We start from the raw sequence: 24,118 nt of genomic DNA, 5'->3' as shown, positions 1-24,118 counted from the left end.
GGGTGCGCGGGGTGCGCGGGGTGTGCGGGGTGGGGGCAGGCGGGAAGGACCAGTCCCAAGGACCCCGGAACGCCCGAGAAGGAGAAAGAGAACGCGAGCTGAGAGGACGCGTCAACAGGTGGCGGAGGTGCCGAGGCGCGCGGGGGACGGAGAGGGGTGAAGGGCAGCGGGGACAGCGCGGAGACGCGCGGCCAACTCCGACCACCCGCCCCGCACCCGCACCCGCACCCCGGCTGCGGGAGAGCCGTGCCCCCTCCGCCGTGCGTCAGGGGACAGGGCCTGACTCTGTGCCCAGCCAAGGCGCTGGGCCCCCGCCCGCGCAGGGGGAGGCCGCGGCCCGCCAGCCAATGACGACGAGCAGGGGGGAGGCTGCAGAGCCGCTCTGTGTGCGCCGCGACGCACGGAATGCGCAAAGCCCCCGGTGCCAGCGCATCAGGACACCCCTCCCTTGGGAACGAAATGTGTGCTATGCCAGCTTTCCTCCCTGCCCAACCGCCGCTCCTGCCGCCGTTCTATTTGTAGCGGCGGGCGCCCAGGGGGACCTGCTCGGGGCAGGAAACCCAGCGCGGACAAACCCCCACATTCCGCAGGGACTGGGGCCCAGGCCGCACCTGGCCCTTTCACAGACACTCTTCAACTCGCCTGTGTGATCGGCTCCTAGGTGTGGTGAACTTTGCCCCACCCTGCAGACACCCACATAACCTTCCCACTCGCACAGCGACAAGCCCAACTTTTATTGCACATACTAGCAATAGCCAGCGTTTGCGTTATGCTGGTTTTCAAGGTGATCCTAGTTATGTGCTGGCTCTTGCGTAGCTTGTGCAGGCAGCAGAATGTCTATGAACGCGGCTAGGAGCCTCCCCCGCCCCTGCCCTGGGTGTCATGGATATAAGCAGCGAGGGAGGTACAGAGCTCATGTCCTCATGAGGACATCCAAGTTCAAAGACGTCACCTGACACACTCCAGATCCCAGGCTGTGAAGAACCAAGAATCCAGACGCAGGGTGTTGGCTCCTCTTCCCAGATCCGCTATGATGGTCAGCCCCGAGCCCCGTTCCACCAGGCAGCAGGAAAGATCTGGTAAAAATCGTTTCCAGGGAGGACAAAGGAGTGGTGTTTACATCTAGCAGACGTGGAGGAATTATATTCTTGGGTTCTTGAGGCTCCCGAGGTTTTAGGGAGACAAAAGTCTGTTTTTCATGCATGTGCTCGAAGTCGTCACTTTTGAACAAAGTTGTGACTTTTGAACAACAGCTTCCACCTCCCACGCCGCCAGGTGCAAACAGCTCCATGAAACAGCTCTAAGCATGGGGGCAGGGGCGTGGGTTTCTGCTGGCCATGAAGAGCCGGTCACACACTTCCCCCACAGGAGAAACTGTCACAAAGGACACACCCCACCCCCAGCTCCTGTAAGTCTCTCCCTCCTCTCTTACCACCAGCGTTACAGAATGTGAGCAATGCGACAGAACAGAGGCAGCACCTATGCAGGGCTGAGCAGAAATCTGTAACTTCAGAGACACATTATTGCTCTTGACAATGTGTCTGAGCACTACCTGGGTCCCTCTGGAGCCTTACTAAGTACTAGGAATGTTTGGGGTACAGAGCTTCTATCTCTTTGGTGCTGATGCTGTTTTAGCTTTCTAATCACGATTTCTAATCCTGAAGATGTTCAGAGACATAATGTATTACTGTGCCCACATTACAATCGGGAGGCCGAGGCACAAGAGAGGTCCCTTCCTACACTGGGTCCCATAGGCCAGTTGCAGAGCCCAGGTTTGGAGACGGGTCTGTGGTCCCCATGCCTGCTGAGCCGCTCCTGCATGTACCCACTTGCCCAAGCCTCTCCCCTGGGCCTCTGGGGGAGAATCCGGATGCTGGGCCATCCAGAGAGGAAGGGGGGTAGCCGGAGGAGGCTCCCGCCACTTGATGCTGGCAATGGGATAGACCCTGAACTCGCAAGAAGGCGGTGTCAGCCACCTGTGTTAGGAGAGAATGTGAGACCTGACTGCTGGCCCCAAGCCCTGTGGGGGTAAAGCACCCAACATGAGTCTGGGGGTACAGGCCAGAGTCTGTCTGTTTGCCCTACAGCTTAGGCAAGCTCTTTTCCAGGAACCGAGGCCTCTACAGGTCACTCGTTTGCCCTTTGCTGATCTGCAAAGCCTCTGATGAGAAGGACTTTGTGCCTGGGAGTGTCATCAGTCAGGGCCGTGGCCTCTGATCTCCTGGAGGCCTGCCCTCAGGTCAGATGGTAGAAATCGATGGGGGCAGGGAACACAGACTGAGAAAGGGAGAGTTCACCGTTGGCTAGTTCAGAGCTGCCCCGCAGCCCGTGGCTGGACCTCAGTGGGAGGCCGGCTGAGGGCATGTGCCTGGCTGCCAACCTAGCGATGACAGCAAAACCGCATGGGTCCAGATAAAGACGTCTTGTCACGTTAAGGCATGGAACTCACGGCGGTCCCACAGGGCAGCTAGCTCCCTCCCCATTGTACAGATGAAGAGACCCAGGGCCGGAAATGATCTCATTTGGCTGAAATCTCCAAGAGGGAGCAAGAACCAGGCTGTCTGAGTCCAAATCCATTCCACCGGCTGCGCCGGTCCCAGGATACCCCCAGAGGTGGGCTGTCTGGTCCGGGAGCCAGCGCTCCGCTGGCCTGGTAACCCAGCTGCCTCCGGCAGATACAGGAATCTGGTTAAGGACCAGTCTTGGCCCCAGCACTGTGGGGCGGCAGGAGAGGCCATGTTCAAGCGGAGACAGTGGAAATGGTCCAAGAACCCAGAGGCGCCCTGGAGGGGCATTTGGCTTGATTCCATCATTTATCATAATAAGTGATGCGCGTTAACTGCGTGTTGTCACTGAGCCTGTCCCCTGCCGAAGTTTACAGGCTGACTTTGCTCGAGGCTCCATCGCACTGTGGGTCTCTGTCTCTCATCAATCTTTCTCTGTCGTTCTTGAGAAGCCCCAGATAGCAATGCTGCCCCGCCTCTCCCTTCCCAAGAGAGAGACAGCCTCCCATCAGCACTGGCTAGCCGTCCCCGGGGGCTTAGGATGGGGGCTTAGGATGGGGGCTGGGTCACTGACGCCTTTTGCCCAGTTTAGAGCAATGGGCTTGGAGTTTCAGGACCCATGTGACCTAGTAAGTCAGAGCCTCGCCATAAAGCGTGATGGGCAGGTGGCTTTCGTTGATAAGGGATGTTCCATGCTGCTGGAGACGGGTCTGCAATTATCTGAGCCGGGTACGGAATTACGCTGTTGCGAGTAGGCAAGGTCGGGGGAGTGCAGACACACGATAAAGTGCGGAGACCCACAAATACATGATAAATACAAGTATATATGCACGTCACTGCCTCTGCCTCGGACACCCCCAAAATCCCTCGTGGAGCTAGTAGACACACCCCAGGGTTAGGAATCAGCACATTGATGGGGCACCTGGGTGGCTCAGTGGGTTGAGCGCCGACTTCGGCTCAGGTCATAATCTCGCGGTTCGTGGGTTCGAGCCCCACACCGGGCTCTGTGCTGACAGCTCGGAGCCTGGAGCCTGCTTTGGATTCTGTGTCTCCCTCTCTCTCTGCCCCTCCCCTGCTCATGCTCATGCTCTCTCTCTCAAAAATAAATAAACATGAAAAAAATGTATAAAATTAAACTCATCCCTAACGCTCGGATGCTGCTTTCACGTGGAGAAACAAAGTGGTGAGTTTCCAGTCCACCCCCCTCCCCCCACCGCCCAGCCCGGGTCTGGTTCTCCCAGCAGCCGTCTACGCCGCCTGCCAGGGCGCTGGTCTGGTGTCCTGCCCCACGCCACTGCCACCGTCACCTTCCAGCGAGGGTGTTGCCTTGTGCCCACACGCACGTGTGGATTTCAGCTTTCTTTCCGCCTCCAGCCAGCTGCTTGGCCTGCACAGCTCACGCTCCAGGCAGAGGGGACCTCTCCCTGTAGAGCTGCCCTCCCCTTCCCCCCGCAGGGTGCCCGATGGCATCTGAACCAGGACCCCACGTGGGTGTGACTCTGCAGGCCCCCAAGGCAGCCAGCCGCCCACACCCCGCTCCCTCGATTTGTCAAAGATCACAATCAGGCCCTCACGTAGGATCCTTCGCTGTGTGTGCAGGTCCCAACTCAGCCCAGAATGTTGGCTTGCGAATAAATACCGTAAGTAAATCTGGAGGAGAGAGCTCGCTGGGCACAAAAGGACTGGAAAAATGTCAGGAGGCCTTCGCAACATGCTGTATGTTTACCAGTAAACACAGCCGGTCTGGGCCGGCAGGCCCCGGACTTTGGGCTCTCCAAACCAACAACATTTCAAACAGCTTTGGGGACTGACCTGGGGGGCAGCCGGGTCAAAACACCCATCCCTATCAACCGTTATCGGCACTTGGCCTAAGAGATTTTTATTAAGAAAAGGCATTTTCCGGGGCGCCTGGGTGGCTCAGTCAGTTAAGTGCCTGACTCTTGGTCTCAGCTCAGGTCGCGATCTCACCGTTCGTGAGTTCGAGCCCCCGTGTCGGGCCCTGCACTGAAGGTACAGAGCCTGCTTGGGATTCTGTCTCTCCTTCTCTCTGCTCCTGCCCTGTTTGTATTCTCTCTCCCCCTCTCATTTTAAATAAATAAATACATTTTTAAAAAGAGGGGTCATTTTCAATAACAACACAAGAGTGTAAATGACATACTCTCAGGGAGAAAGGGAATATTTCTTTAAAATCTAGATGAAGCGTTACAGGAACCCCACAGTGCCCTGGCTTGTCTTCCCCATCTTGCTGGGGACCAGGAATATCTGGCAAACGTGGCGGTCCCCGCAGAGGACTGGGGACTGTGGTTCACGTCCTCATTTGGGTGACAACCAAGGCCCAGAGGTGCCCATGCAACACCCTGGCCGTCCCCTTGCACACAGACAGAGCCGCTTGTGTCCCGGCCCCTATGCCGGCCGAGGCTGCCCTGCTCCAGGGAGCTCTCTCTGCAGGCTCGCAGCCGAAGCCGGGGGCGGTGAGGGGGGCCCCCGCAGACTACCTGGGCTCCAGTCCATGGTGCCCAACGAGCTGGAAGGACTCAGCTGTACAAGATACCAGGGGAAATCTGGGGGTCCCGGAAGGGAGCAAAAAGATCGGGCCTCTGCCTGCTCTCTGAGAAATCTGAGGGTTCCGTCAATGCCGGCTCACTGGAGGGGTAAGGCCGGCGAGGGGAGGGACAGCTTTGTAGATCGTGCTAAACTAAATGAAAGCTACAGGGAGGTGGGGGCGACCCAGGGAGGAGGGCAGCTTTGCCGGTGAGATGGGTGCCAAGCAGGTGGCACCACCTGGCATCTCCTGGAGGAGGTGACCTTGGCCCTCGGGCAGGTGGTCATCAAATCTTGACTATGACTCACCTGCCAGGTCCTGTCCCTGCACTTCCTGGACACTCCCTCCTAATTCTTACCCCAGGGCCCACAGAGATAACCATCACTTTCCCATTTTATAGATGAGGAAGTTCAGCCCAGAGGTCAAAGTCATTTGTCCAAGGTTATAGTAGGAGTAAAAGGTAGAGCCAGGTTTTGACTCTAGATGTTAGATTCCTTTTTTAAAAAAATTTATTTCTTAATGTTTATTTATTTTTGAGAGGTGGGGAGGGGCAGAGAGAGAGGGAGACACAGAATCCGAAGCAGGCTCCAGGCTCCGAGCTGTCAGCACAGAGCCCGAGGTCGGGCTTGAACTCACGAACCCTGAGATCATGACCTGAGCTGAAGTTGGACGCTTAACGGACTGAACCCCCCAGGTACCCCTAGTGCTGAGTTTAATTTTGAAACAACCCTCCCCCACCCCAGAAAACACAATCCAGTGATGGCTAAGCAGGTGCCCAGGACTGGGCTGGCGCTTTCCAAACAGGACTCCGGCTTCACCGGCTAGCAACCCCCTGATCTCCCCGTGGGAGAGCAAGGCAGACTCTGGGCTCCTGCAGACTTGCCAGAAAGGTCCCCCACGCCCCGTTGTTCCCCACTCCCTGGCGTGTGTGGCCTTCGGGTCTCCCACTTCACACACATGAGAGCCTCCCATTAGAAACCTGGTACCTGACCCCCACCAAGGTCAAGGCCCAAACTCCCCAGGTTGGCAAAGGCCCTCAGGACAAAAATGTCGGTTGCCACCTCTCTCCAGGCCTGCTGTCCCACCAACGCCAAACTTGGCCTGCAGACGCTCCATTATTTTGGCCACTTTTAGAGGTTTTTAACATAATTTGTAAGCATTTAAATTTTTTTAATGTTTATTTATTTTTGAGAGAGAGACAGAGCGTGAATGGGGGAGGGGCAGAGAGCGAGGAAGACACAGAATCCGAGGCAGGCTCCAGGCTCTGAGCTGTCAGCACAGAGCCCGACGCGGGGCTCCAACTCATAAATGGCGAGATCATGACCTGAGCCGAAGTTGGACACTCAACTGACTGAGCCATCTAGGTGCTCCTGCATTTAAAAAAATTTTTTTTAAACTTATTTCTAGAAAAAGAATTGATCCAAATAATGTAGCATGCCACTACTTCAATCCTTGGTGATATTTTTCTATCTTTTGGTTCACATGGTAAGCATGGGGACCTGGCTGTCCCTTATGTTCGGTGCACCCCTCCCTTGCTTGCACGGGGCAATGGTCAGTAATCAGCGGTTACACCTTAAGAGTGGTGATGATCCGGAGCAAAACGGTCCACTGCCCCTCTTCCTGGGCAGAGGGTCAGGCGCCTGGGCTCCCTCCTTGCTCAGCTGCCCACAGAGGTCGTTGGTGACGTCCCCACTACACACAGGGCACGTCGTACGCCTCAGGCTGCAGGCTGGTGGCCCTCTCCCTGCTCCCAGCTGTGGAAACTGAGGCTGAGAGGTGGAGCCACGGCCCTGAGCCGGCGGCCCGGGAGCCGGCAGCCTGGCCCCAGTCCCCGACGGCCTGGGTCACGTGTCCTTGCTTTTTCCACCGGGCCCACCACGCCCCTCCTGGGCTCTGTGACCTTGGACAGCCGCGACCGTCCTCCGTCCGTTCCTGACTGTAAACTGAGAGGCTGAGCTGGCTGGTCCCAAACGTCCCCTTGCCAGTGAGGGACTCTGAGTTGTGCCTGGGGGTGTGACTGGGCCATGCCCCAGGAGCCAGCTGCCAGTGCCCGCGAGGGAGGCATTTTGTCCTGCCTCGCTGGGGGAAAGCAGACACATGACTCTCGGGGCCGAGCACTTGCCGTGCATTATGATCAGTGGCTCGTGCTCTGTGCTTTGGAAATGTGCTCAGGACCCGCCTCCAGGCCTGGGGTCATCAGAGCCCACAGCCTGGTGGGGGAAGCGGCTCCCCTCATTGCACCCCCACCCCCCCACCCCGGGCCAAGGCGGGTCGGCAGAGAGCCACCCACCTGTGCCTTCTGCAAACGCCCCAACCCCATCCCAGGGAGGGGACACTCACTGTGGCTTCCTATCGTCCAGTGCGCTCTTCCCGTGGGTCTCAGCCACTTGCTGCTTTGGTCTAAAAATAGGCTCTGGCTTCTTGTTGGAAGCAGCCGAGGTGATAGACCCTGCCATCAGGTGAAGGGGGTCCCGGACGGGGCTTTGGCGGATTACCAGAACGGCGGGGACCCGGGGCTCGCTTTTCCCCCTCTGTGCACCGGGGGGTTGCAGAAACCGGAGGCTGGTTCCCACCCACGCCTGGGCCTCCCTGCCCAGTCGCTTCGGGCCCCTCTGGAAGGGAACTGAGAGGTCAGCCTGTGGCGGAGCGGGGAGGGGGTGGCTCTAGGCAGGACCCGAGGTCCAGCTGGAACTTTCTGGACTGAGGGAAAGGGCAGGACCCCACGGAATCCTCACTGGGCCCCCAGGGCCGGGGACAGGCAGCCGTGTGGGGGACACGTGGATCACCATGAGAGAGGGCCCCTGCCCTCAGCGCCCTTCCGTTCAGGGCGCAGAGGTCGGGCTGGGTCTGAGCTCCCGTGCCGGCCTCACCCCTCAGCTCCTCGCTTTCCTCGTGGGGAGAGCCGGGGCTGCCCTGGAGGGTCACTGCCAGAGTCAGAGGGAATGAAGACCCAAGGGGCCCAGTCGAAAGGCTCCAGGCCCTGACTCCTCCCCGAGCTGCCCACACAGCCCTTTCACATGGACCCTCATTTCTCACTTCCCTTCCCCACCAGCTGCCAGGCTCTGACCCACCTCTCGCCACATCCCTGGGGGCCAGGGTCATCCTCGCTCACAATCCGATGTGTCATACTAGCTTTTCCTTGTGCAGGGCACCACCTCTTCCAGGAAGGCCTCCCCGATCTCCTCTCTCCGGGCACTGTTTCCCTACTGAGCTCCGTCAGCCCTGCTGGCCCTCCTGGGTCCCACACGCCTGTTTATAGTCCATCTCTCCTATACGGGAATCTTCGTGGGGGTTACGATCTTATCGGAGGTTATTAATAAAAATAACAACAGCAGGGGGTGCCCTGGGTGGCTTAGTCGCTTAAGCATCCAGCTTGCTCAGGTCATGATCTCGCAGTTCGTGAGTTCAAGCCCCGCGTCAGGCTCTGTGCTGACAGCTTAGAGCCTGGAGCCTGCTTTGGGTTCTGTGTCTCCCTCTCTCTCTGCCCCTCCCCTGCTCACGCTCTGGCTCTCTCACTCTCAGGAAATGAATAAACATTTAAAAAATTTAAAAAAAAAAGCAGAAATGACAATATAAGAAAATTACCCCTTTTTTTTGGTATTTTTCCTCCTACATGTTCAGATTTAACAATCTGAGCTACTTTGTGCAGGAGGCTCACTTGGATGCAATATTATTTTGTAGTGAAATATTTTGTAGTGCTCTGTGATTTTGCCCGTTTTTATGATGATACGTATGATATTTACTGTGTTTGAATGAGCTTTTTATTTTTTAGATAGTAATTATTTTGGTGCAGTAAAACATGCATCAGATCAAGTTTACCATTTCTAAGTATATAGTTTCATGGCATTAACCTTCCCATCGCTGCGCAAACATTACCACGGTCTGTCTCCTTTCCCCTTTCCCATCTGAAGCTCTCTACCCATAAAACACTAGCTCCCCACTTCCCATGCAGGATTTTTAGTTGCTGTAAGATTTTGGAACATTTGGTGGAATCAGAGTGAGATTTGCAGCTCAGACACTGTCCCATCAGGCTTAGTTTAACTTCCTGATGCAAGTCACTGTGCTGTGGTCGCGTAGTACAGCCATTTTCAAAGATTTTGTTTTCATGACTCCGTTGCACCCCTAAAAGCTATTGAGAACCCCAAGGCATTTTGCTTACGTGGGCTATCCTTGTCGATATTTCCAAGGAACCGAATTAAAATGAAAAAAAAAAAAACACCTTTGAAATAATTATTAATTCGTACAAAAACAAGAAACCCCGGATATATGAAATATGTAACATTTTTTTTTAACAAACTGATTATATTCTTCAGAACCCCCTCAAATTTGTTAAAGTGTTTCTGTAAGGCTCTTGAACGCCTGGTTTGATAGGAGTCGGCTGGGTTCTCAGCTGCTTCTGTAACTGTCACGCTGCCTTCCGTTGTTTCTGTCGGCGTCTGCAAAGAAAATCTAGCCTCACGCATGGTCGGGGAGAAAGATGATTTAATAGTTTTCTCAAGTAAGTGTGGGTATTTGATACTGCACCAAAAGTCAGCAAATGAGTGGTTTTTTTCAATTTTTCTTTTTTGATTTTCTTTTTAATTTAATTTTAGGGAGCGCGAGCAAGGGAGAGGGGTAGAGGGAGAGAGAGAGGGAGAGAGAGAGAGAGAGAGAGAGAGAGAGAGAGAGGGAATCCCAAGCAGGGTTCACGCTCAGCAAGGAGCCCTACACAGGGCTCGATCCCACGACCTTGGGATAATGAGTTGAGCTGAAATCAGAAGTCGGACGCTCAGCTAACTAAGCCATCCGGTGTTTCTTTTCTTTTTACTGTAATGTCTTTATTGCAGTATATTTACACACCATAAAATCCATGCTCTTAAAGGACATAACTCCATAGTGTTTAGTCTATTCACACAGTTGCAGCCCTCACCACGACCTGTTCTTCCCTGGGGCCTGGGGCTGGGTGTGCGTTTGAAGGGAGTGTGCTCCGACCCCCCCCCCCAAACAGGAAGACACCACGGAAGGGGAGGAGCCAGGCAGGCAGGGCGCCTGTTAGGAGAATCCCCCAGCCTGGCCGCAGGTGGATGCGGAGAGGCCTCTCCCCTCCTCCTGAGGATGCACAGGAGTTGGGCCGTGTCAGTGATGACGTGGGAAAGAAAGCCCATTCCCACTGCTCAGCTCATGTTGGGGGGCGGGGACAAAGCCTCTCTGGAGAAACATGGAAAACGTGTGAAGGTCAAAAGCACAGTAACTGTATGAGTGTCCTGTGGCCGCTGTAACGAAGGACAACAAACTTAGTGGCTAAAACAACCTGACTTACTTTCCCAGTTCAGGAGATCAGAGTCTGTCGTGGGTCCCGTGGGGTTGGCAGGTCAAGCTCCCTCTGGGGCTACAGGGGAGAAGCCATTTCTGGGCCTTTTCCAGCTTCTAGAAGCTTCCTACCATCCCCGGCTTATGGCCCCTTCCTCCACGTTCCAAGCCAGCAGCCTGGCACTTTCCTGTCTCTCTCTGACTCTGGCCTCCTTCTTCCTCTCGTGACCCTTGCGACGACATTGGACCCAAGGAGAAAATTTCCGATCATTTCCCCATCTCAGGATTTTTAACTTGATCACATCTGCAAAGTCCCTTTTGCCGTGTGAGGTAACTCACTCACATCCTGGGGTTGAGGACATGATTATCTTGGGGGTGTTGCTTTGTGCCCCCACAGTGGTCGAGAGCGTGGCCACTGGGGCAGACTGGTTCTGCCATTTATGGGGCCACAGGCAAATCATTTCGCTGCTCTGTGCCTCAGTTTCCCCATCTGTAAAGAGGGGATAATGATAGTCCTGGCTCATCAGGCTGTTGGAAGGACCAATGAGGTGACATCCCCAAGGTCCTCAGGGTGGAGCCGGGCACCTGAGAAGGACTGGGAGAGGCCTGCCCCTGTCAGGCCCTCTTACCAGGGGGTCAGGCTTTACTGGCCACGGGCCTGGGGGCAGGGACCTTTGCAGGCCTTTCGCAGCCAGGAACCCGGTCCTGGCAAGTCACCAGGCAGCCTCCACAACACAACAACACCTTGCCTGGGGCTGCTTTGCTGTGGCTCCTGAATGGTGACCATGCGACCCTGGAAGGGAAGCCAGTCTGGACCCCAGAGCCCTCAGCCCCAGCCTCCCAGAGGACTTCCTGCGACCTGAGCAGGCCCTTGTGGGTGGCAACGCTTTGGCAAGACCCGGGGAGATGTCCCTGTGCACCCTGCCCCCCAACCCCCCAGGATGTGGGGGAGGAGACAGAGGCCCCAAGAAGGACCGGCCAGCTGGGGTGGCCTCGCTGCTACCCGCCTCCGCCTCCTGGCTCAGTGCTGCTTCCTTCCACACCTTCTGGCAAACACCAAGTGATATGGGTAGCAGCAGTGTTTCTAGAACCTTCCATGTAGCTGCGGAAGGGCTCGCCACTTGGGTCAGCGGTCAGGATGCCGTCCACCTGTCCGTCACCCCTTCCTGAGGGCACCGTTTGTTGCAGATGCACGGGACGCGCAGGGATGGGAGGGCAGGTAGGAGGGGCCTGCTGACGTGGTCACGTAGGGCTTTTCCTTGGACTTGACCGGTATACAGGGAAGGCCTGGAGTTTCCTTCCCTGTCAGGGCTCCCACGTCCAGCGAAGTCAGAGGTGCCGAATGTGCACTTGGTGGATAACGAAGCATCCGGTGGTCGACTGGTCGCCAAGAGATTGAATCAGAATTTCTCCCCCTGGCTGTCTCAAAGCCTCCATTTCGTTCTGCTAACATACAATGGAAGAGCTATTTATTTCAAAACAATGACAAGAACTTGGCCTCAGCAGGCTGTGTGACCTTGAGCGAATCACCCCGCGGCTTCCGCCTATCCGGTGGGCACAGCCAGCCCCCAGCTGCTGGAGGGGACTGCCCTTGGAAGTCAGGCGCCTGGGTGGCTCAGTCAGTTGGGTGTCCAACTTCGGCCCAGGTCATGATCTCACCGTTCGTGGGTTCGAACTCTGCGTTGGGCTCTGTGCTGACAGCTCAGAGCCTGGAGCCTGTTTCAGATTCTGCGTCTCCTTCTCTCTCTGACCCTCCCCTGCTCATTCTGTCTCTCAGAAATAAATAAAACATTAAAAAAAAAAAAAAGGAAGTCAGGCGCTGTACCTGCTTGAGCTAATCCGGCTGTTTCTCGCGGAGGGGGGCGAGGGGGAGAGCTGGGAGCCCGGAGGCCCTGACTCTACTTCCTCCTCCAGCAGGGGAGAAGAGGGGAGGGCTGAGGGACTCTGCAGGGGAGCGGAGGCTACATGGCCTTCTCAGCTCAAGACTCCACAAACCACCTTGGGCATGTACGTGTGCACAAGGATGTGTGTGTGTGTGTGTACAGGTGTGTGCACGTGGCTGTGCCACCTGAGTGTGCATGGTGCCCGCGTGTCTGTGAGCATATTGTGTGCTTTTACACGTGCACGCACATCAGGGTGCCTGCAAGCCTGTGTGTGTGTGTGCCTGTGTGCGTGAGCGTCTGCGCCCGTATGCACATATGTGCCCCTGTCTGTGTGTGTGCACATGCACCTATTTGCACGCGGTGTGCATTCACAGCTGCGTGTGTGAGCCTATTTGTGTGTGCGTTCACGTCTCTGTGTGTGCGCACAGGTGAGTTTTTCGTTTCCTCCCTGGGCCCTCCCCGGTGCTGCGGAAATGTGAGGACGGGTGCAGGTGGATGCTGGAGAGAGCGGCCAGCTTGGGCCTGGTCCTGCCCTTTACTCACCCACAGTCTGCTCCGATCAGAGGACCTTGGGACCTTGCACTCTGCAAAGCCAAGGTCAGCCGGGCAGGATGCTTCCCAGGAAGATGCTGCCAGCACCTTTGACCGTCTCTGTTTGCTTATTTCCATCTTGACCCCATCTTGCCTGTGGGTTTTTGGTTTCTAGCCCATTCTAAGAGCCAGCTGCAATACCGTCCCTGGGGATCTCCATCTTCCAGTTGCACAGGGAAGCGTCCCCAGCCCAGCGAGGGTGCCAGGCGCAGCCTGCTCCAGGCCTGACTGCGGGGGGACGCCCTTCCCTGGTGATCCACCTCCCCTCCATGGCCACTGAGCTCGCCGCCTGGCGCCCGGCCCCCTGGGCTCTGGGGCGCTTGTCTTTAAGGCTCACCCGTAACACGAACAGAGCAGCCATCGGTTTCTCTATCGTTTGCTCCACCGGAAACAAAGACAGGATTGTCAGGGATTGTGGGAAAGGGCAGCAGTTCGTGGGGCACAAAGAATTTATTTTTTCCTTCCCTGATCTGAGCCCCATCACCAGGCCCATGGCTGCCTGGGAATTCGGAAGCTCCTTGAGGGAGAAGGCCGGGACAGGTGGTGTGGGCGGCTCCTCTGTCCTCAGTGTGCTCGGGGGGGTCCTGTTCCGGGGCATCCCAATCCTCCCACATACGTGTCTGGGACGCCCTTGGCCTCTCCTTCCTCCCTCCAGACACCGGCCTCTCTGGGCCTCCTCCTCCAGCCTCCTCGCTGGGTTTTGGGGCCTCTGCTCCGGCCTTAAGCACTGGCCTCTGTTGCTCCAGGCCGTGCCCTGGGCAGATCCACCCCCCTTCCCAGTCGTGCCCCCCAGTCCTCGTCTGGCTCCACAGAACCCCTCAGGAAGGAGCCCGGCACCCCACTGCCCCGACACCCCCCAGCTCCAGCCAGGCTCCCCGTGAGTGCCTCTCATCACCTCCGCCTCCAGGCCAGGCCTCTGTCACCTCCTTGCGCGGCAGAGCCACCACCTGGCCCCAGAGACCCCAAAGCCCCGCTGCCCCTGCACCCCCCGCAAAGCAACCCTTTGGTTCCCCACTGCTGCCTAAAGTGTTCCGCAGACTTCTGTGCTGTGCAGGAGAAAGGGCCTCCCAAGCGCGGGCGGAGGGCACGCAGGGGGCGGGCACGCAGGGGGCACACGGGGAGGAGGAGGGGCGGGAGGAAGGTGACCCCGGGGGTAGCCAGGCCACGGAAGAGCACGCTCGGGCCTGGTCATCTGGGCAGCGGGGAGCAGGGTCAGGAAAGTCACTCCGGGGGAGGGGGGAGATTTCCAGGCGGAGGGGTCAGGGAGAACAGCAGGACAGAGGCCTGGGGCCTGCGGGAGGCTGGCAGTCACCTGGCATGGCCGGGACAGAGGCTTTGCAGAGCCGAGGCGAGGACTCTCGGGGACCAGGGCGCCCGAGGCCAGGGTCAAGGGGCGGGGAGCGCATTCGAGGCCAGGTCTGGCCAGCAAAGGCCTGGGGGTGGGGTGGGGGAGGGCCCAGAGCGGGCTGTAGAAGAGTGACTACACTCAGTCCCCTACTGGCCCCGTGGGATGGTGCTCGGGACCCAGTGTGCAGGCGAGGAAACTGAGGCAGAGAGGCTCAGAGCTAGGACTGAAACTGTGCAGCTCTGCCCCTCCGGGGAGGGAGGGAGGCACCCCGGGTGGGGGCCTCCGTGGGGTGCGGGGCTGGGCCGAGGTGCGGCTGGTGGCTCTGAGAGCGGGGTTGGGAGGACGGAGGAGGGGCGGGGGGACCTGGGTGGGCGGGAGGAGGCAGGCGCTGGGCTGGTGCTGGCGGCCGCGTCCCCGTGAGGTCCCCCGCAGCCCCTCCTTCTGCTCAGGACTTCTGCCTGCTTTCGCCCACGCTCGGCCTTCCTCCGCATCATGGAGCAGAGGCAGGGCCACGCACAGCCTGCATGAACTTGAGAATCTCGAGCTTGCTCTCGGAGGAGGGCCCCGGAGGGAGGTGTCCACCGGGTGACCCTCCCCAGCAGGACGCGGGCCATTGGAGGCCCCTCACCCCTCCCGCGCCCTTGGAATGTCCACTCTGCGCGCTCTTCCCGCCCTGGGGGCCCTTTTTGAAGACGCAGCCTGGAGAGACTAAGGTGTCGCTGAGACCATCTGGGCTGTGTCCTCGACTGAACCGGGTCGAAGCTTCTATATAAACCCGGGTAATTTTGGTGGGTGCCTGTGGAGAGCTACACATCTTGTGGCCGCTGAAGTCAAGCCTTGCAAGCCTAAGGTCCTCTGCTTTTCAAACCTGTCACCTGCCAAAAAAAAAAAAAAGGTCCTCCTCCCCAGGGAGGAGCCGGGGCCCACACGCCAGTCCACAGAGCCCCGTGAGACCCACGACCCGAAGCCAGGCTGGTGAAGGTGCCAAGCGGACATCTTGGCAGCATCATCTCCAGGGCAGCCCCGGGGGCATGGCCTGGAGTCACCCTCGGCAGGGGCCAGGCTCTGAGACACCCAGCCTCCCACCTAACTGTCCTGCCTGGCAGCTGCCCCTTGAGGGCGGCCGAGCGGGTGTCCTCAGGCTCCCTCCACACCCGGGACCCCAGCGAACACAGCTTCCCCGGAAGAGTAGAGAATCACAACCTTGTGCTGTTCCAGCCCTGCCTGCTGCAGGGGGAGGGCGCCGCAAGGGAGAAGAGCCCTGGCTTCTAGCCCTGGCCGGCCCTGACCTTGGCCTGGCCTTTGGACTCTCATGGCCATGCCACTGGGACATTGAGTGAGGCCCTCGGCCCGGTGGCTCCGGGATGCCTGTTCCCGTCACAATCTGNCAAACGGCGCCACCACCAGCCGGGGGCAGTGGTGCGTGCCCCCAGGGCTGCGTGAGGCCCAGCTCTTTCTGACATCCCCTCCCTTGGGCCTCCGGCCTCCCCGGGTGCCCAGGACCCCCACCCCCATCCCCACCCGCAGCTACTGCCCCCGGCAACACCCAGCACAGGCCAGGCACCCAGAGAATGTCAACCACAAGATGGAGCCCCAGGTTGGGTCTGGTTGGAGGTCAGGGGTCAGACCAAGGGGTTAAGCCCCTCTGAGGGGTGGGGAGCACCGGGTCCCTCCTTGCGCGCAGCTTCACAGGCGATCTGGACCCAGAGGCCAGAGCCCGGCGTGTGCGAGTCTCTCTGTCCTGGGGGGGGTGACTGCAGACCGCCAGCTGCCCCGGCGTCTGGATCTTACTGTCGGGCCTGAGGCCTCAGGCGCCAGACACACACAGCCTAGAGGCCCACAGGCCCCCCTGAACTGAGCCACCTTGACTCACCTTCCCAGCCTGCCCGGGGCTGGGCGCGGGTGGGAAACCCGGAAGCCAGGTGAAGCCGCTTCTGGAATGGGGCTCTGTCCTGGCCACCGTGGGCCCTGGGGCCACCTCACACCCTCAGCCCCCGTCGTGGGCCAGGCTTCCTGAATGGAGACCCTGGCCCCGGCCCTGGCCCCAAGAACCACGGATGCTGGACAGCTCCTTCCAGAAGCGCCGAGGCCCCAAACCATGGACCTGCCCGTTTCCTCATCTGCTCTTGCCTGAACTTACAGACTGCTTTGCAACTGTCACTGGTGTTACTCAGCACCTTGCCCCACAGTCCCCGAAACAGGCCGCAGGGAGGGCTCGGGAGCTATCTTACGGCGACAGGCCTGGCTCTGGATTGCTCTTCCCCATTTGCCCCGCCCCCTCACTCCTGGGCCCTGCAGGCGTCAATCTTGTCTTCTCAACCCCTCACGGGGCCCGACACCTCTGTCCTCCCTGCCGGGACCTCTCTCCAGCATCTGCGCTGTGCCTGTAAAGCCCCTCCTCCCCGGAGCCGAAACCCCCAGTCTCCCCTGCCTCATCCAGTCACCTCCCTCCGCTAAGGTTCCAGTGGGCCTGCCCCAGGACCTTTGCACCTTTGCCCCCTTCCTGGTCCCTCTGCCTGAAGCCCCTCTCCTGTCCCTCCCGCCTGGAGATCCCAACACGCCAGAGTCTCCCAGCCTCCTAGAGGCTTCTCTGGACCCTAGCGGAAGTGAGCCCCTGGCCCGTGCTCCCCCGGTGAAATGTGGTCCCCGAGGCCGCCGGCAGTCGGGAACAGGATGCGGCTGGCTGCCCTGGAGTCCGCGGGTGCGGGGCGTGAGCTGGGAGAGCTGGGCCGGCTCCAGCACCGGTGCCCCTCTGACTGGACCCCGAGAGCACTGGAGAGAGAAGGAGGCCAGGGGGCCCCACAGCACCGGTCCTGGGCCGGGACGGGGGAGCGTGGGGGTGGCTGCGGGGTTCGGCCCAGTGAGGCCCCCTCTCAAGGCCAGGCCTGCCCGGTGGGGCCCACGTGCCCCCGCCCGCTCTCTGCCTTGGCTGTTCCGCCCTCCCGCCCGACGCGGAATCCACCAGGCGGCCAGGATGAACTCCCAAAACACACGCCGGTCTCAGCACCTGCCCGCTGAAAGCTTCGATCGCTCCCCGTGTCCCGCAAGGACCCAAGGGTCCCCAAGGCCCTTTGTGGCCTGCCCGCTGACCCCTCACCTCCAGGCCCCCACTGCCTCACCTGTGGACACCCCATGCGTCTATCGCCTGCTCTTTGCCATATCTCAGCTCTTTATCATTGAAGACTGGGTGAGCAGTCACATCACCTCCTCCAGGAAGCCTTCCAGACTTCTTGCTGATGGGGGGAGGCGTTAGGGTGGTATATGGGGGCCCACACCCAAGGGTGGGGCATGCCAACGGGAAGTGTTGGTCTTGAGTCCATGACCTAGTGCTCCTCCTGACCAGTGTGACCTTGGGGACTCCTTCTCCCCGGGCCTCAGTTTCCTCACCTGTGAAATGAGGGGCCGTCTCCCAGCACAGGGGCAGCAGGGTGGGGTGGATGAGACTACAGCCTGGGCCCACGGACACTGCCCACCCCGGCTCCATCACTCACCACTGTGTGACCTTGGGTTGATCCTGCCTAGTCTCTGTCTCCTGGCTGTGAAATGGGCGCGACAGAAGTACCCAGAGCCTGAGACTAAGCTGATTCGGGGCGGCAGCACCCAGCCCACCGGGTCAACAGGTGGGTCCCAGGGGAGGGGTGGACGCCTGGACAGGAGGCGGCGGGCATGCTCCTGGCCCTTGGGAACGTCCCCGCCCCCGGAGCTGCCTGCCCCTGGGAGGCCCCCCTGCAGGCCAGGTCCCGCCTCTGTCCCCAGGCCTGGGCGGCGGCCCCGCCGAACACGGTGAAGCCTTGAGCACAGGGCCTGCAGGGGAAGGAAGTGGAGGGGCCCGTCCTCAGCGGGGAGCGGAGCGTCAGGTTGAACGTCCTGCTGGCTCCGGCCGGGCTCAGCCCGGCCTCCGCGCCAGAGGGACGCTCAGCCCGGGCTGCGGTGATGATGCCCTTGCTCCCCGACACAGCGGTGCGGGGCGGAGAGCGGCTGTGCCACGTTGCCCCTGGGTCCCTGGGCGTGGGCGGTGGGGAAGGTGTCCCACAGCAGGCCTCTCGCCCCTGCAGGAGGGGGTGGGGCGGCGGGGCCCAGCTCATACCCGGGGGGCAGCCTTGAGGGCTGCTGCTTCCCTTCCAACCACCCGGCCAGGGTGGACCCTGGCCCAGCCCCCACGTGCCGCACGGAACTGAGCGCCACGGCCACGGCGGACTCAGGAGGACGGACAGGAAGTCCCCGCTGACTCAGCCTTGGGCCGCCTCTGCCCCCCACGGCTCAAGGTCACCGCAAGGAGCCTGCCCGCGTGGAGTCCGCTTCCCCCAGGCATTGATGTCATTGGTGTCTGCCTTCCCGGGGGCAGCAGCCGCCCACCCCCACCCGGAGTCGTCGGACTCCGCCGTGGGTCCCCTCCCTACCACGGTCCTTGAGGCTGGCTCTGCCCCCGCCACGAGCACACACAGCTAGAGGTTCGGGCTTCAAGCCGGCCAATCGGAGAAGGAGCGGGAGTTTTCCGTGGGGCAGGGGTGGGGGCTGGGGTGTGGCCATCTCTGCCTGCCCGAAAGGGGTGACAGGGAAGAAAGCAGAGGCAGAGTCCTGGGACACCCTTTGATCCAGCCATGCCTGATGCTGGCCCAGTTCCTGGACTTGGGGTTGCATACAGGCCGTAACACCCCCGGGGCCCAAGCTGGGTCGCCTTGGGCTCCTGTCCCCTGCAACTAAAGCTTCCTAATTAATTCTGAGGCTTGTTCTTGAAATGACCTTCACTTTGGGGCACGAGTGGTCCCCAGTGCCCACAGAGGGCTCCTCACCCTTTCGCCGCACCCGCGTGCCTACCTGGTGGCCTCCAGAGGCCCCGAGACACGCACGTGTGATCAGAGTGTGAGGGTGGGGCCTCATGTTCCTTTTCCTACTCTGTGGCTACCAGACTCCTACTCATCCTACAAAACCCACTCGGGGCTTAACTGTCCCAGCACGAGGTCCACGACTTCTCCTCCACGCACACCCCTGCTGCTTCTCCTCAGCCGCAGGCACCCCTCCCTTCCCCTACGGTGCAGTCTTTGCCCGTTCCGGGACCATCTCACGCCTGCAATGTATCGAATGATCTTTTGGAAGGCAGCACCGCCAAGGCGATACCTCAAGGTGATGAACGTTCTGTTCCAATGAGCGTGTGGCTGAGGCTGCCCTCAACCGTGAACTGCCCCTCCCTCCACTCCCAGCTCTCCACGGTGCCCGGGGTGCCAGGGCCGAGGGGCGTCTGGGTGCAAGCGTGGGGGCTGAGAGGAAGGACTGCTGCCAGGAAGGCTCCCCAGAGGCGGAGAGGCTGGGCCCTGGCCTCCCGGGCGGCTGGTGGGGCGAGGCCAGGCGTGCCCGTGTCTGGGCAGAAATGCCGGGCCCCGGCAGAATGTGCGTCTGCTGGGCTGTGGGACCTCTGGGAGATTTCCCACCCTGAAGACGGGGAGGCCTTCCGTGTCCCACAGAAGGTCAGGTGGCATGACAGTGCCGGCGTGTGTTAGCAGAAGCTGACGGCGGTGGCTGTGATGGAAGCTTCCGGTGGCAGTGACCGGGGACAGGGGGCCGTGGGAGGGGCTTCCTGGAAGGAGGGCCCGCCGTGAGCAGAGGCCGGGTGCCACACGCCCCAGGGTGGCCGTGGCTTCTGTGGCTGCAGGGGGAGGGTCACTTCTTCGGCCAGTGAGCTCCCAGGCGCCAGAGACCAAGCCGAGGCTGTGAGCCAGTTGGGGGAGGACTGGGTGGCATCTGGCCCGGGAGTCGTTCCCTTGGGGAGGCGGGCCCGGTGCTGGGCAGGACTGCAGGCTGGCCTTGGCCTCCTCAGGGCCGCCTTGTCCCGGCCCAGGGAGGCCGCGCAGCCCCGGCCTCCCAGGCGACCAGGCCAGCAGCCGCCCCGCCCGCTGCCAATGGGGCGAGCTCCCCTGTCACACCACCTGCCCCTCACTGGGACGCGGGCCAGCCAGGCTAGAAGAGCCCGTGGCTCCTGTGCCCGCGTGGACCCAGCCCCCATGTGCTGCCCACCTGCCCGTGGCCATCCCCACGCTCCCTGCCCACGTTGCCACCAGTTTGCGCTGGTGAGTCTAGAGCCTAGGGGGTGGGACTCCGTGAGGCTGAGTGACACCTCCAGGGGTCCCTTGGGACAGGGCTAGGATGATGTTGTGTGACGCTGGACACGATGCCGACCTCTCTGGGTCTCAGTGTCCCCGTCTGGGGGGGGGGGGAGGGCGCGGGGAATCTGATTCAACCCCGGCTGTGGGATCAGATGAGGCCCCAGTGGGGCCTCTTCCTCCCTGGTGGGTGATGGGTGACAGGGGCTTTCATCCTGGACCTTCTGCCCTGCTGGTGTGACCTCGGGCCACACAGCCCCTGCAGCCTGGCGGGGCCGGCACCCTCCGCCTCTCAGGAGGCACACAGTGGGGCCGGGGGCGGGCAGAGGGGGATGCGGCTGCATGCAGGGGATGGCCAGCCTCACCACCCAGGGTTAGTTTCTCTTTTACAGATGGGGAAACTGAGGCTCAGGGAGACACAGGTGATGTGGCCCAACGCCACGGTGGGTGTTAAGTCAGATGGACATGGGATTGGACCTCAGCCCAGTAGTCAGACCACCGAACAGTGTATGGGAGGGGCCGGGGGTGGCGGTCCTTCCTGTGACTGGGAAGGTGGGCCTCCTGGGTCCCGCCTCTCCCCTCCCCCACCAGCCACCAGGGCACTGCACCCACCCAGGGGGTGCTGTGCGGGGAGAGGGGCCCTGCCCTCTGCGCGGGTGGTCCGGCTGATGCTGAATCCGCCCCACACAGCCAGGCGGCCCCGCAGCCAGCCCACTGGGGCCTGGGGGCTGCGGGGGACCTCAGCCCCCGACCCCTGCCAGCAGGGGCCTCGCTCGCAGGGCTGCTCTTCCCAGCCCACGCTGCAGTTCTACCGGTCACTGGGTGCCACCTGGTGGTCACCTCGGACATCACCGCGGAGGCTGGACCAGAGCTGCGTGTGGAACACGCAGCTGAAAGCGGTCCGGACCCTCAAGTTCATGTCCTCTCATGGTGCGCATGGGGAGACCGAGGCTCACGGAGGGGCCAGGAACTCCCCGGGTCCCTCAGGGAGGGACAGAGGCCGGCGCTCCTGATGTCAGACCAGTGCCTCTTTGTGCTCGGAGGACCCCCGGCGGGGAGGGAGGGTCAAGGTGCACTTGGGCCAGCCCAGCGGCCTCTTGGAAGTGCTGTTGGCCAAGACCCATGCGGAAATAGCACCGGGGTCCGTCCCTGCTCTGTCTTGGGGCCCATCTTGCTTGGCCTTATCCCTGATGGTCCATCTCGGCCAGAGAAAAGGGGCTGCTTTGGCTCCGCAGGGATGAGGGCCTCTCGTGAGAACAGAGGCACCGGGAACGGTGTATCTGCTCCGGCCCCGGGGGGACCCAGCCCTGAGCCCACCTCGGGGCCCTCACAGAACACTACGGTTCACTGTCCGGCTCTACACCCCATCTTGGGCCCCAGCTGGGCCTGGGTCCTTGGGGACCTGGCTGCTGTCCACAAGCCAGGCCTGGTCCCAGCCCCTGCGGGGCTCCAAGGTCACCCCCTGGGGTACCTTATGTGGAGGGCATGTGCTAAGCCTCACCAGCTCCGGGCCTTCCCGGCCTGGCTCCTCTGTCTCGGTGACTGTACCCCTGTCGATCCAGAGAGGCCCGGGCCCTCCGGGTTTATCCCTTCAGCGTCACTGCTCAGGGGTCCTCAGACCCACACACTTCGAGGTCACCGCAACTGTCCAGGCACAACTGCTTTGCCTGAGCCTGGTAGCCAGCACCTCTAGGGCCCCTCTGCCTCAATGAGGCCCTCTGGCCTCCTGGTAGCCACAGGGAAATGCAGAGCAGCCAGGGTGGGCTGCGCTGCAGCTTGCTAGAGTGGCTTCTCTTCTGGAAGATGCCTGCTGGTGCGACTTGGCCGGCTGGGCAGGTGTGGTCAAGTCTGTCTGAGAAACTGTGGGCTGCACTGAGTCAAAGAGGCCTGTGTCCTCCATGCAGGCCTTGTCAGAGCCTTCCACGGGCGTCTCAATTCCAAGAGAGGATGCTGTAGGCAGCTGCTCTGGATGTATTTATCCAGGGAGCCCATTGAATCCAAGGCCTTTTCAGGGGACAGCCAGCTCCCTCCTCAGCCTGCCCCCCAGGGTCCCCAGGGCTGCTTCCTGCCACCCACCCACCCTGCTGCCTCCCCCACCCGTTTCCCTCAGAGTGCTGGGCTCCACACCAGCAGACCATGTGCTCACTCTAATTCATTACTTCATTCCTTCATTCATTCTCTAATTCATTCATTCAGTGGGTACTTATTGAGCACCAGCTGTGTTCCCGGCGCTGGGCTTGGTGCTGGGGATACTGCAGGAATAAGACACCGCAAGTCCCTGGAGCTCACAGCCCAGTGCTGGGGGGATGGGCCATGTCCAGGAGGATCTAGAACATGGGGGTGGGTAGTGCAGAGAAAGTGGAACAGCCTGACGGCTGGGAGCAGGCGGGGACGTCACCTGGGCCTGGGAGTCCTCCCAGCAACACAAACAGGTTTGCAGAGGAGCCTCGTTCTGGCCACGGAATGGCCCTCCCCCCTCCTGGCCCGTCTCGGGCCCCCAGCTGTCCGGGGTCTGACATGTGCAACCTGGCTTGGCTGCTGCCACCCCTCCCCCTCTAGAGAGAGAGGCCCCAGCACCTTCCCCAGCTGCATGGGGACCCCCCAGGCCCCGCCCACTCTGGCCCCTCAGAGCCTGCCTGCCCCGGGAGGAAGCCACACCAGGGAGCCCCATCTCTGCTAGGTGACGCTGGGTGGGTACGAGGTCTCTGCCAGGGCGCCACGATCCTGACAGCAAGACCCAGGCCCTGCCTCGCCCCTGAGGACACATCCCTCGGGGCTCCTCTGCTGGGGGTCACCCCCATCTCCAGGTCTGCAAACAGCCCAGTGCCCCCCATTCTCCCATGCTTGGGGGGGGGGCCCCCTCCCTGCAGGAAGCCTGGCCTCAGGCCAGCCAGCCACGAGGGTCCCTTGAACCCTCGCATTTGGAGGGGCCCTGTGCCCCTCATGGGTTTTCTCTGGGTGTGGTTGTGCCCGTGGGGGGAGCAGTGATGCTGAGGGCTCAGGGACGGTGAACAGGACACTACCAGCTGTGTCCCTGGGGCTCAGCGCCCTCTGGAGTGGGACCACGGCAGGGGCGGCCCCAGCCTGTTGGAATGCTGGAGACACTACTTAGTCTGTAGCACAGGCCCCACACGCTAGAGGAGCAGAAGCGTCCCCAAGGTCCCCTCCCCTGTGTTGACCTTGAACCTGAGGCATCTGGCCCCAGAGGAGTCGCCCAGGGAGTAGGGAGGGGTGTGGGCACTGCTCGCAGCCGCCACTGCCTCTCAGCGCCACACGGTGNCACGGCGAGACAGAAGGAGGCGGAGCTCAGCCCAGCTTCGGGGGACGGGGGCTATCCCTCCCTGGGTCTTTCCTTCATATAACACATTACAGAACATACTGTATGACCGAGTGGTATATAATGAATATAATATCCAGGACACGTCCATTATTATACAGGTCATGGGTTGCATACTGTGTATTATTATATCATTCACTGTACATATTGTATACGTACAACGTTTTCAAAAGTTCACGTGACGCCATTTGCCTTTTACAAAAGACCTGTGTTTAGCACCTGCTTTCCCTAACTGAAAAAAATTCCAAAAAAGATTTCTCCTTTTACGAAAAAAGGTGAGAAAGGAAAATAGCCTTCAGCATCGGTTTCAATGTGAGCTGGTATAGACGCAGTGCGCGTCCTCAGCAGCCGATCAGCGAGCAGCCCGCCCAACTCCTTCGGGGGGACCCCACTCAGCTCTGAACGCTGTCTGTGAGCCTCTGTGCCGTATCCCGAGTTATTTTGTGCCTCCATTAGCAAGACGTGTCCTAAGAGTATCAGAAAGTCTTGGGGCGCCTGGGTGGCTTAGTCGGTTAAGCGTCCGACT

The 24,118-nt window shown here is 60.4% G+C and overlaps 1 protein-coding gene across 2 annotated transcripts in view; it reads right to left on the bottom strand.

The window, feature by feature from the left end:
* PPARA (peroxisome proliferator activated receptor alpha) overlaps positions 1-1,230 on the bottom strand; it is a 65,732-nt gene extending 64,502 nt beyond the window's left edge. Inside the window, exon 1 of one of the 2 annotated variants that reach the window (XM_077758021.1) lies at positions 953-1,230. The gene's annotated coding sequence lies outside the window, so the exon portion shown is untranslated. The remainder of the gene's footprint in view (positions 1-952) is intronic. The other variant, XM_077758020.1, reaches the window with a different exon arrangement.
* Between the last annotated feature and the right edge of the window lie 22,888 nt (positions 1,231-24,118).

The sequence above is a fragment of the Crocuta crocuta genome, unplaced genomic scaffold, assembly GCF_008692635.1.
Source record: "Crocuta crocuta isolate KB4526 unplaced genomic scaffold, BGI_CrCroc_1.0 scaffold143, whole genome shotgun sequence".
Taxonomy (NCBI): domain Eukaryota; kingdom Metazoa; phylum Chordata; class Mammalia; order Carnivora; family Hyaenidae; genus Crocuta; species Crocuta crocuta.
Note: the sequence above shows the minus strand (reverse complement) of the source record. Positions and strands in the feature narration are given on the sequence as shown.